This window comes from Alosa alosa, chromosome 10 (assembly GCF_017589495.1).
Source record: "Alosa alosa isolate M-15738 ecotype Scorff River chromosome 10, AALO_Geno_1.1, whole genome shotgun sequence".
Classification (NCBI taxonomy): domain Eukaryota; kingdom Metazoa; phylum Chordata; class Actinopteri; order Clupeiformes; family Clupeidae; genus Alosa; species Alosa alosa.
Genome location: NC_063198.1, coordinates 6,607,145 through 6,621,449, shown reverse-complemented (window position 1 = coordinate 6,621,449; position 14,305 = coordinate 6,607,145). Strand labels below are relative to the sequence as shown.

At 38.4% G+C, this 14,305-nt stretch overlaps 1 protein-coding gene across 1 annotated transcript in view; it reads right to left on the bottom strand.

Moving 5' to 3' along the window:
- The window catches only part of foxp1b (forkhead box P1b), a 172,696-nt gene extending 162,029 nt beyond the window's left edge, over positions 1-10,667 (bottom strand). The window contains 1 exon segment of the mRNA XM_048253985.1: positions 10,278-10,667. The gene's annotated coding sequence lies outside the window, so the exon portion shown is untranslated.
- Between the last annotated feature and the right edge of the window lie 3,638 nt (positions 10,668-14,305).

The window sequence follows — 14,305 nt, the reverse complement described above, 5'->3', positions numbered from 1 at the left end:
ATTTAGTCATTGAGAGAGCCAACTTGCAACTGTGGAAACCATCACTATGAACCCTATTCTGTTCTCACTTGATGCACATTGCCAGCTTGGGCCTCATGACCACTTCATAAGACAGACAGACAAAGGTTGCACCAGACTACCTTGTGACATGACTGTCATGAATATACAGATATGCACAGTGTGCCATTTCATTTCGGCCTGGACATTAAACTTCAAGAATATTTTCACATTTACAGATGTTTACCATCAGTGACAAAAAGCTTTCAGAACCGCTGTTTGACTTGAAAAATAGATCACGTCATTCTTTTGAGTTCCTTTAAACTCTGTGACGAACGTTCATAACATATTACAAGCTATATGTGGTTGTACATGCTACAAGTACATAAATGTGTCATATTCCATATACAAGGCATTAACAAATGAGTGCATAAACTAAAGTATGCTATCAATTTCAGTTGATGTGGAGAGGAGTTCACCTGCATAAAAATGATTAGACTATCTCCGCCAAAGAGATTATGTTTGCACACACAGTATTTTTTATGAAACATGATGGTGGGATTGAGCATATGGAGCAGGGAAGATTTGGGCCAATTTTGGATCCCATCTAGATTTCCAGGCATGTTGGGTGGACAAAGCTGGTTTCTGAAATGGAGCTGAAAAGACTCGTGTGAACGGTTTGCGATAAAAATGCAATAAAGTGGATGTAGTCTAAATGCTAACTGTTTAGGGGTGTAAAGATTAACCGATACGTATCGGTATCCATTTTTAACGTGTAAGATACGGCTACATCGATACGTGAAGCCCCGTATCGGAAAAAACTGAAATGAACCGGTCGTTATATCGATTTACTTGTTATGAATCGGTGCACAACCTTTTCTGCTAGCTCAGACTCATTTACGCTCCAAGCAGCCGCTTCATCCCACTTCCGGTTTTGAAACTATACGTGGGCAACGGAATTGTGGGTAATGCAGTTCGCTTTTGGTTACATTCATTGCCCAAAGTTGTCAAATGACCTCATTACCCATACATCTATTGCAACTTAACCATGTGACAACTTGCACTCGGTCGGCTTTTGTTTTTCAAAATCCAGCGCTAAATTAAGCACTTAATAGCATTCCTAAACAGCAACGATAGTCTGTAGAGTAGCCTTACCTTTGATGAAGGGATTTCCTTAATGTTAAATAATAATTTGGCCCTTGCTGCTAAAACGATGCATACATTATTAGCCAATGATTTTGTGGCATTTTAGGTTTCTGCATTAGGTCTACTGTTGGAACAAAATAAGCCCAGAGAGTTCATTGATTTGTAGGCCTATTTTATTATTGTAGGGTAGGCTAGGCCTATATGAGAAAAGGCCAAGAGTGTCTTAAGCACTGTTTTATTTTATTTCGGTATTGTCTTACCTCAACAAGGCTACAGCTCCATGAAAACAATCAGATATAACTCTATAAAATCTGTAAAGTCTATAAAAATGTATTTTTATGTTGTATTTGGCTGCTGTGCTTGACTGAAATGTAGACTATTCTTTTTTCATTTCAATACAGTATATGAAACAAACCTCAGTTTAGATAATCATATTCACACATTTTGTTGCCTAATTGACATAAATGAATTTCTTCTTCTGGAAACAATGTCCAAAATGGTGCATTATGAAGAATAAAATTCATATTATGGAGCTTCATAGTCAAAAATGTTATTTCATTAAAAGAAAGAACAAAGATGTATCTTTATCTGGTATAAATCCCATTAGGATCATCAAGTGCCCACATGGTCATTTGGGGGTCCAAATATGGGGTTCCAAAAGAGTCACCTCTGCCGGAGAGGGTTTTTGGACCCCCATATTTGGACCCCCGCCAGTGGTACCATACCCTTCAAATTCATTTTGGCAATAGCAAGGTTCCCACATATAACAAATAATCCAGTTTAGAATAAATATGATCATTAATTGTGGTGCTAAGGCCACCCAAAAAGTGAAAAATCACACATGCCGTCAACATTTTTTAGGACTTTGGTGACCCACCTCTCACCCAAACAGTAAGGAATGTTGATTCTGCCTCCAGAATTGTGTAGTACAGACTACAATGAACAGACGTTATGGGCTTCCAAAAATGGCAAAAGATGAAATGTGAAATTCCAATGTGTCAATTAAGGCCGTGGCACCCGAAATTCAAATGGACGCCACGGGCAAACCGTTTGAGATATTGACCTGAAACTTCAGATTCCCTCGTTTGGTAACATAAGGCATATTTTCACCGCTTTTCAGCAAAATCTGAGAGGTACCATGTACATGATACCCAGATTTTGGCTGTTTTCACTTGGAATGACCCTGTAGGCAATAGGCATTTGCCAATGTTTTCATGAACAATCATCTATCAGCTGACCATTTTCATAGTGGAGCATCAGTGTTTTGAATAATGGGTAGGTCATTATCTTGAGGTGATTATGGACCTGTGGACTAGCTGTTCATTCTGTTGTGAAAAGGGCTAATAATGAGTCAGAAACCTGCCTTTCTGCTCTTTCTATTCAAGTCACACTACTGGCAGTAGGATGTCTCCCTGTTTCTAAGTCTTAAACAGTCAGGTTGGCTTCATTCAGTGTGTGATCATTAGACTCTCCCATTAGGCGCACAGGTAAATATATCAAATAAACAAGCAACAACCAGTCAATTAAAAGCTGTCCGTTTCAGCAGGGATCAAAACGAAGAGGGAGATCTTTAATGTGTGGTTTTTATTATGTTGAAGGCACAACATAAATGTGTGCACACACACACATGCACACACCCGCGCACACGCACGCACGCACGCAGTATGCTGAACTTCAAAAGAAGTTTCATCAGTTGTGGGCCCTTTGAATTCACGCTGAGATTCAATTGAAAAATGCATCAATTTGCAAAATAATTAGTACACAAGTGCTGATAAGGTCATTAATATGCACAACAGCTTCCTTATTAAACACGTTTTAATTGTGAACATATTATATCGCTACCGACAGGGTGCAATCCCATAGTTCCCAGGGAGGGAACTTAAAACAAGAAGCTCAGCAACAGAGAAATTATTGTTTGTCTCAGAAGACAGAGAGCCACACACACACGCACACGCACACACAGTCAACAAAATTAGTGTTGAAGCTCATCCTGCTATGCCCCCACCCCAACAGTGCCCCATGCCAGCACCACTCAATCACAGTAGGCCCAGTGAACTCCTGGCTCTGATCTATTCTGATGGCTTATCACATCCTGAGTGGCAGCTCCAAGCTATAGCGATCCATGAACCACCACACACACCCCATACATACACACACGCATATACACACACGCATATAAAAGAAGACGAAGAGGAAGGAAGAGGAGGAAGAAGAAGAGAGGCAAGATCAAAGGGGAGCAACTTCCCTCCCAGCCGTGGCGATGTGATGGAGAAGCTGGGCCTGCCATGTTCAGCGTCTTGTCAGGGAGGCGAACTGGAGGAGATCCTGCCAGGGCAACAACCCAAGGCTGTAGAATCCACCGAGGCGCTGCAGCTTATCTACCGAATCACCTAGTTAGGCTTCATTAATGTCTTCTGGGTTAGAGGGGGCGAGATCGGACCGTTTAATAGGGTTTGTCTACTCATGTGAAGAGCTGGCCTAGATGGCTTAATACAAAACAATGGTCAAAACATGGCAAACTTGACCAGTATACATTTTAATGTATCTACTTGTCAGAACACTCAAGGGGACGGTTTCCTGTGCATGGCTTCAGGACTGGGCGAAAAGAACATTTAATTGCGATTTCCGTTGAGAAAAGGCTAGGTTTAATCTATATAAAACTAGCATCTGGAGTTTGCTGTTAATTATTTGGAATTATTTGCGCTATCCTTCCACAGCTTGCATCAAACAACAAATAGCATCCTTAGATACAGACAGATACTACTGCAAGATTAAAGAGGCAGTCGCTTTATCATTATGATAACTTACACTTGTAGCGTTTTGTAGAAGAAGAAATCCCATTGAGATAAGGTTTTGATGATTCATGACATTTACACAATGGAAATATGGGCTATACTGGGCCCACTAAGATCTTGCAAAGGTTTGTTGTGGCCAAAGGAGATTTTCAAAAATTGCAGTTAAAATTTTTGTTTTGTTCTGTTATGCAATTGTTATATGTTAATAATAACACAACTGCAATCTGTAAACACCGCAGAAATTCCTAGTCTGCCTTTTTTTCCAGTTATCAGAGAACAGTGCAATCCTTGAATTTGTGAAGAACATTTGTGAAATCTTATCCAGAAGGCTTACTTGCGTCCATAGCTGTTGCTTGCTTTGTTCACCTACCTAATCTGGCAACATGTTGAAGGATGTTGAAATCCTACCTGTGTGATCGGGAAATTGGCAATAGGTGGCGCAAATAGGCCAAAACATCAATCAAATATGAACAAAGTTTTCGAGTGGTGAATACAATTTTAAACTGTGAAATACTGGCTGTACCGTTAAGGTCTGAGAAGCCAGTATGCGTCTCCTTGATCTCTGTTGACATATCATGGTCAATTTATGATTTATTTCAATAAATGATTTACTTTAAAGTCAGAAATATATATAACATTGTATAATGTATATACAATGCATATTACTTTTGATATTATTGCATATTATATTTTCTTTTTCTCCCAGAGATGTAACAGAAGCTGCCATCTACAATGGCCTTACCTTAATTGCCGGAGGCAGGCTTATAAGCATCTTTCCAAATCATTGTTTTGAGGGTTTTTTCCAGATACGTGGGAAACGCTTAAAATGTTAATGAGCAAACCTCACTGAGTGTTGTTATGAATCTTCCCGTCAGGGTTCGCTAACCACAGAGCTCATTTACCTGAGAAGGTAGAAGCCACAAAGACTGGTAAACTAAGACTATTTTGTTTTATTTATCGTTTTGTTTTTTGTTTGTTTTGTTTTAATGTGACTTTGGGTATTGACAATAATTTGATTATAAATTATTCTAGTCATTACAGACAGAAATAATAAATAAATAATAAATAATGAATGACTAAAGACTCACTCAAGAATGAAGTGATTGATTTTTAAGCCATTTCAAACTACCCTTTTAGCTGGTCCACAGCAAAATATTTTGCAGACCGAGAGAACATTTGCTGGTTACTTTCAGATTTCAGTATGAAAAAAGGCAGACATGTTTCAAATCACAAAATGAGTCAGGTCTAGAGTCTTTAGTATTCTTTAGAACATGGACTCAAACAGCCCTGCAGTCCTACAGTAACTCTACATGAACAGTAAAGTAGCCTTTCTGTTCACCTTCAAGTTGCAGGTAAAATCAGAAAGAAACTTGTGAGCTGTGCAAATCCACCCCCATCACAAATCAATGGTCCCAGTAATCTCCATTACCCACATCCTCCTACTAACAACTGCTCATGTTCCTCATCAAATGGAAATGGTTACACAAGCTACTGATTGTTGTCTGTGATGTAACTGGCAACGAATCGAGCAATATGTCAGTAAAGCAGACTAGGCTAATATTTCTAGTGTTTGTCCAACTATAGGCTACCTGAATGAATGCAGGATCAAGCTTGGCTTGACCAAGTGCTGTTAAAATAACATAGGCTATATCCAGTAAAGACAAAATTAACACAGCTGAATTATTGTTGACTCTTTTTCACACGGGGCTTCCTGATATGATTAAATTCATTTTCAATGGGAAAAAAAACACAATCCCAAAATCAGTGTCATTTCATAAATAATGCACATTATTTTATAATTAAGGAGAGTTCAGCGCAATACGACACAATGGCAGATTAAAACTGGGTGGTGTTGCTACAGCAACAACCAGTGTCGTCCAAAAGTCATCATATTGCAACATATAAGGGGGCTTTGCATGCAGTATTGTATTCAAGTCATAGATAATGCTATGGACACAATATAAATCTGCCACATGCCTAGTTCTTGACACGGTCCACACATTCCATATGTATGCTAGCATGTCAAATCTGATCTTCCACCATCGATGCATCAACAACTGATGCCTAACTAAAGTTATTTGGGAAACCACTCAGATTCTGTGTCAGCTGTTGGTAAAACAGTTGGTTGGAGAGGATCAGAGACAATTGCACCATTTAAACTTTTTTACACTGGAAACTAATCTGGCCCATGATCAGGCTACATCTGAAAAATGACCAAATGACGAGGATTCAGGATTTTTTCTATATAAAGATCCACAATCATTATGCCAAACACTGGCAGTTGTCATGGACAGACAAGCAATGGTAAAGAAAGGACAAGCTCATGAGGACAGAGGACGAGGTATGAATTACATACATTTCCAGAATTCAATAGTATTTCAAAACAGTTTCACACAAACTTGCCCCAGTCCGAAAACATATACTTTCCCCTCATATGCTCACTCAGGGGCACTTCTTAACTTGTCCAGATATGGGCTTTTAATGTTTTTGTAAATAGGTCTATTTATTCTCTATTCCTTATTCACTTTGATCTCTTCTAAATGCTGACTACAAGAGCTTTGCACAAAACATCCTATGCCCCACTGTGTCTGTGCTTGTACACACGGTAAATAAACTCTTTTGAATATTAAATCCATAAAAACAAATTTACATTGAAATTTATTTGCATTTTGCAAACACAGAATGAGATGCATTTGGATTTGCTTCCATTAAGAATGTAAGAGTGCACGTTTATTTTCTTTTTGTTTTAACTCAATAACAACCAACAGGTTATTACAAGGTTAATACAGCAGGAACACATAATTTCTATCACAATTCTGGAAAGAAACAAGACAGAAAGTGAATTACTAGTGAATCACTTTGAATTACTTAAATACATTTTTAAAGTTGTAACATCTGGCTAATGGAATACAGGACAGAATTATACAATGTGAAAAGGAAGGAATCATGAATCATGAAATGAATCAGTGTTTTCAATTTAGTTTCCCATTTTTGTTCAAGATAAGCATCCATACAACCTAGTGCATTTTCAATCAAAGTATCAGAAAACACTTGGACTAATGCATCTTCTGATTTTAAAAGACTTCTAATGACTATTTCCTGGTATTAAGCTCAATGTGTCTATTAGTCCCCAACTGTAATTACACATGTACATTACAGCATGAAATAATTAGCTTGCATGCATTCACTTTCAGAATAAGTTGCTCATATGACTACGTGACTAGCGTGTTCCTACCCAACTATAATGCATGCATTCACTTTCAGAATAAGTTGCTCATATATGACTACGTGACTAGTGTGTTCCTACCCAACTATAATATATATATATATTAACTATTAACTAGTAAATATGTTCCAAGATACTTTGTGCAACATAGCAGCATTGTCTATTGAAATATGCCCTTCTGTTTAAATACTACATTGTCTATTGAAATATGCCCTTCTGTTTATATACTCAGTGTGCCGTGGGCAATCAGTGTTGTACATGGGGACTGATTAATAGCTCAGTATCACAAGGTAGTATAGACGCAGAGGAGCACACTCTCTCCTCTCCATGGCGACAGGAGAAGACACGGCTCAGATCTCACCTGCGGCTGACCACTCCTTAACCAATGACCTGTCTGTTTGTCATGGGGCGCACAGTGTGAAGGCACACGGCGCTGAGAGACAACATCTGCCCGATCATGCCGCTGGAGAAAGGACACAACAGCCTCCACCTCTCAAAGAGACCACTGGCTCAACACAATGCCACAAACTCACACTAGCAATGCATAACTGATAACCTCTTTTGTGGATTTGTTTTTTACATTAATTAAATTCTACTTTACCCTGGATCTTTTTTTGTTCTGTAAATATATTTTCAGAAACTTGAATTGGTTATTTGTTCTGTTGTATCTGTTTTGATTTTAGAAATCAAATGGCATTGCATTGTTAAATATATTTGTCCAAAACTCTACATCAGGTAAAGTTCAAACAGATTCCATAAAGTTGCATGACCAGAACATTAAGACTGTGAAGCTATTAATAGCCACACAGAATATTTTTTTGCCAAGAAAACAAGCTCATACACAAAGCTGTACACTATTTTATATAGCCAAATAATTACAACTTCAGGCCAAAAAGGTAATAAAACACTAGGCTAAATGTATTTCAAGTAGTGTTTCCCTGCATGATAAGGGACTGAATACATCACTTGCCCTAACGATTCTTGCAACAACAAAAAGCTGCGAGGACTCACTGATGCATTGCTATGCTTGCCATTACTTGAATAATCAGGAGGAGCAGCAAGCTGGGGCTGGGGCTGGGCCTGAGGTAAAGTTAAACACCAGGCATGGAGAGTTTCAAAGAAAGTTCACCCTGTTCTTTTAAACCTGGGTCAGCATTTGCGAAGGTCCATTTCTGCATAAGTGAGCACACAAACCCCGACGCCTGTTCAAATAGTCTGCAGCCTCTCTCTCTCTCCCAGGCAGCTCATGACAACAGCCCAGCAGCGCTGCTGTTTGATCTCCAGTGTTTTCCTTAATCTGGGTTGTCAAGGTTCGCTTGTTAGAGGCTGTTTACTTTACTTCTCTGACAAAAAAGTGTTTTTCCCCCCTCAGACAATGACTGGCCTAATCCAAAGACCGAGGAAAAAGTGAGCTCTGCCACTGCTAACTGTTAAAGCTGCAGTAGCCTTTTTTTTATTTTCAGCATAATTGTGAAGGGCAACAATGGAAAAAGTGTGATGTTCAGATAGCCTACTATAGGTCCCAGGAAATTTGCCACCATGTGCATGTGTCTATATGCCTCTAAACCCTTTATTTATCACCTGCACCATAGTTGCGAGGTGGATTGGATGGAAAATTGATTTCAGAAGAGACATGAAAGGGAAAAGACTTTTACAACATAGGTCACATGCAGATATATGGTTGTAACTATCCCGTTTACTCTGGTTAAGTGGGATATGGAATATTAATATATTAGAAGATAGGCCTACTGCTAATGTTATATGGTAGCTCCAACACTAGGGTTTCCCGGTTTTTCTGTTTACGTTAACTAGGCCTAAGCATAATAATCTGCAAAATATTTTGTTGACGCTCTAATATCCATTCCAATGTCTCTGCAAACATTCTTACAAAAATACAACAATTTAAGTGTCCGCAATCTCGTCCTAATGAAGTTGCAAATTAATTTATTCTGATCAAATCTGGCAATCTGTACGCAGTAGCCTAGTTCATAGCCTAAAACAGACATTGCTTGGCAATATCAAAACAAACTTTTAAGTTAAGTCTAACCTTTGTTATCATTTGCAAAAACTGTAACGACAATGTATTAGATTGAAAAAGCATGTTTCAAGAAAAAAATGCGATAACATTTATGGCTAAAAGTTCCCCAGAACAGTCTGAAGGTCGCCTCACAGGAAAGCTGTAACTGTAATCTTGTCTAAATAGCAACATTTGCGTGGAAACCATAAACAACAGGCACAGAATGTGGAACTCTGCGAATGAATCGTGTTGCAATCGCTACATAAACTCCACTACTAAAGAGCGGTTTCCGAAGATGATTTTTGTGTTAATGGTAAATTACGAGATTCGCACGTAGGGTAAAAGTTTAAACAAAAATGTATTTTGTTTCACACTTACATTCCAGATCATATAAAACAGCATACGAACAATGCTGTGTCTTACTTTCTTTCCCAAAGCAAAAGCATATTCTATCATTAATAGAATATAGGCATAAGGGGAAAAAACATAAATCGTACACATTTTGCAATCCCTGCTCATTATGCTGTCAGAAATGTGGTGTTTGCCGATGTTTGTGGTGCAGGACAACACGTGGGACCAGCCACTAATCCCTGGTTATGGTCCTAAAAAATCGGGTATGAAACTTTTCTACTTAGCCCAGATTGCACTCAGCCCAGATCTTCAGTTTCAAACTTGCAACACACGTTTTAAAACAAATGCATGCTTATCTGTGTGGAAGTATCCGTATCCACATCGTCTGGACACTGTTTTAACACTTCATCAAGATATGGACCCAAGAGAGATGCGAGAGCAACAACTTGCTAGCTAACGAGCTAGCTAACTTTCAGAAAAGTAGCAATGAGTCGCGGCGTGTCTGTTTTTCCCGAATCACTGGCCGATTGGAATAAAATACCGCGACCGAACAGACCACTGCAGAAGACACCTGACATGAATTCCTCCTGCCCGCAGTTAATTGGGTTGTTGTTGTTTATTACTCTGTTTCACCATAAGAAACAATAACCGAAAACATTGTGTTAACAAAGACAAAACTCCATGTGCATGTGCACAAACAAGGATGCATCAAGAGTAAAAAAGCAAGAGAGCATGGTCAACTTACCGGAATTCGATTGTGGCTGATAATCGCAGCGAGCGCAATTCTAGTCTTGAAATAATCAACTATACGTGCGATCTTGTATACCAAGAAAGCATGCAACAACGACAGTAAATACTAACAATATTACTCCGCTCGGGGAACTAACTCTTGGTGCGAAACAAGAGATCCCCGCTGTATTCACGGAGGGATTCTACGGTTTCACACCACCTTCTGTCTGGAATATGAGGGGCGATCCTTCTGATGTTATTACACTTTAATGCGCCTTGAAAGAAAAAGGGAATCGCGGATTTGGATGTTTGTTATTTTTTGTGTTCCAAGTCCGCATGACGTCATATCCACCTGCTGGGGTAAACAACATTCATTGCAGATCTTCATTGAACATCTAAAAGAAAAGTAGGAACGGATTTAGCGCATGCCTGACCAGTTAGTTTCGAAAAATGCGACGTGCAGAAATGGCCGGCAAAAAAAGTATTATTTCAAACGTGGAAGTGGCAGGGTTAGGATCATTAGAGCTCAGGCAAACGGGGCTCTTTTCCCCCTTTTCTGCACTTTGTCAAATGAATCGGAGCAAGTTCGGAAGGTGAAAGTTCAGGAGAAGGACACATCCTTATGCCAGCAAGTCAAGTTGTCAGTAAGAATGAATGTCCTCCTGGTTCAATCAGTGTTTGTGTAAAGTCATTAAAAGTGGTGCATTAGCTCAACTTCTTAAATGTGAAGGATGCAATGTTCTTCATAGGCTATAGTCTGTTTTTTATGACAACCTAATCAAACGAATAATGGCAATGGTTTAGTTATAGTCGATGGTTTAAGCCCTTATTATAGGCTACACATTTTGGAAGTTTAAATCAACCCAACGTTTTTTTCTCTCCCCTAAATATGATCACATGTCGCTGAAACAGTAGGCTGAGATTTTTTTTACAGGTTACAGCAGCCATAGCCTAGCCGCGTTGTAGACTAGGCAACCTCCACTTACAAAAATAGGCCTACACAGTTAAAGAACAGTGCACGTTTATTGATTAAGTAGCCTGTTTTTTTCGGGGGGTACATTTAGTTATAAATTATTGAAATATAGATGAAAAATCTCGAGAACAGGAACTCCTAATCTGTATCAAAAGCTATTAAATTAAATGTGATTTCAAGTTGTTGTCCTTGATCAAGGTCTGTTGAGCACAGGACATTTAATTATAGTCTACGAGAAAATAATTGTATCGATGGTTGTAGCTTATTCACATTGGCTGCAGCTTAGTGTCCCTGTGGTTTTGAGTGCTGAAAATTCCATTTCTTTAGTACATAGCGACACCTGCCGGACGTTTTCTCACAATCGCTGTAAGGTGTCACATCTGTCTCAAAATTTGAAAAACTCCAAATTTCCATTTGAAAACTTAACAATGTAATTTTCTGCTTGTAAACATCAAGGCCACATTCATTAGCCATCCCTTACTGCATTGTAGTTCTATCACGTTTTTTCCCCCCCTAGTTCAGAATTGCATGATCAGCCTAGGCCTAGAGAAAACGCTGTGTGTGATCCCTAAATAACTTCAGGCAAATTCAACTGAATCGGGCCTCTCTGAAAGCATTTCTTAGGCTATGTTAGGAGCAAAAGGGACAAACAAAAAAAAAAAAAACAAAGCTTAATAGAAATATCACATCATTATGTAAACATGAAAAATATCAATCTTATCTTAACACCTCACATTACAAATTTGATTGTCGTTTTCACAGTAATGTGCATTCCTCATTCAGGATCCCCAGAGTGACACTAATTCAAATACACATTTAAAAGACAATTAAACGGCCTACAAAGTTCACCACTTCACAAAAAGCGAGCTGATCCATATTTGTGTACTGGTATAGTAAGCCATGTGGAGTCGAAGACAAAAGTGTTTTTGTCTTGCTTGTTTTGACATCTTGTTATGTGCCGAAGCCGATGCTCCGTGGATTTTGGCTTGGCTTGATAGAGTGCCGCTTTAAAACAAATTAATTGAGGATTACTATCAGTTATGTAACACCCTCTCCATATGCACTCATGCACACAACAAAGTAATTAGCTTTCTGTTAATTAGGTAATTAAGCAAATGAAAAGAATCCACTCTCCATTTCCAAAGGGGATGGCTTTCAAATGATGTTCTCCCCTGCTGCAGAGAGCATGGTAAGCTGCAGAGGAACAAAGGTCTGCCACCCCTACACATGTTATAATAACAACAACAGTAATAATAATAATAATAAAACATTTGTTTCATTGTCAGTGTCAATGAAAATTGATTTTTTTAAGCTGTACCTTGCACATTTACCTGAACATGGGGAAACGAATGGCGATAAATGTAGCAATAACAATTAAAAAGAAGAAGATTATTATCAAGGATAATGATAATGTTATTGCCTAATGTAAAGGCCTATACACTTGAATTAATGTTTCAAGAACACAAGGGCTGAAATCAACCCATGAAGATCTGATATCTTTGATTATGACAGGACTAATGTATTGTTCATACAGAAGCTTAGTTATAGTGGTTCAACCAATCTCAACATCAAATCAGTTTGCCTTGATAAGTACCGTATCTTTTATTTTAAGCAAATCAGTTTTACCTTGAGCAAATTAAAGCTCATTTCTCTCCAGCAAAATTTTAGATATGGCTTGAATCATCTAATCTTGGCAAATCTCCTGGGGATATAATACTGCTCTACTGCACCTCTCCATGTCCCATGTTATCATTAACAGTTGTATTTATAAAACTGTATTATACTTTCAGCTTGCTGAAAGATTATAACAAATCTGTGAGAATCTTTTTGCTCTTCCTGGAGCTAAGTAAGCCTTCGTTCTGAGACCTATTGGACAGTTATAGAACTTTATTTGAAATTAAATACAAAGCAGATCATTTTACATTTTACTGATTTGTTTAACAAGAGAAATTGGCAGCAATCCAGACATCATCCTATTTCCCATGTCCACTTAAAATAAAATTGTACTTATTTTAAATGAAAAGGTATGAAGAAACTATCACTTCATGCCCCCGAGACAAGACATCATGATTGTGACCGTTGGGAAACAACATAGTCCGATTAGGGATTTTCACACATTTCATTGTGCAATCATCTAATTTTCAATAAATTCCAGTCAGAGATGATAAGGGGACATTGTCCCAGGTCTGTTCTTTACTTTTAATTTTGTATCACAATAAAATACTCAACATTGCCTCTGCAATTCTCTATTATATTATAAGTGTGCCGATTTTTACATAGAAAAGGCATTATATCACACTATTATGACTAGTGTAAACAACACCACCCTACAATACAACAGCAACCACAAAATGTTACAAAAAGTGATGTTGTTTGTTTATTATTGTATTATTTAATTGTATAATTCATTATTTAATTAATTACACAACAGATTGTCCTGCAAGTCTACTGCCATACTTCCAATGCCATTAATTGCCTTTCCTTTGGACCAGCAATTGGTCTCCTTTGCTCAGTGGTATTGTTAAGGTCACTAAATGAAGTGAACCTATGTTACCTGGTCCCTATGCTCCAAAGGCCTTATATTCATAAGGCCCTCTGTTCCCAGTGTCCTATGTATCCTGGAACCTATGCTCATTCGGGTACCTATTATGTGCTTTATAAAGCTGGAGGACCCTGGAAACATACAATGCTTGACCTGGGGAACACAGGACACCTGTCCATGATCCCATCACATATAAACCTGAGGAGCATAGGAGCCTGCTCTTACCTCAGTTATTGGCCTAATCTAGTGTCAGAGGGGTGTGATGTCCACTATATTGCTAAATTTGATTAATTTTACCACTGGATTAAGTAAGGTTCTAAATGCATATACAACAGCATTACCATGAGCCTGTCTGGCATCAAACACACAAGTGGAGAGGTGTGTTTTGGTGAGTGCTGTTAAACATATTTTCATCACAGCATGCAACTAAGTAACTTGCCATCTTCATAAGGCCCTATATTCCCAGTGTCCTATGTATCCTGGGACCTATGCTCATTTGGGTACCTATTATGTGCTTTATAAAGCTGGA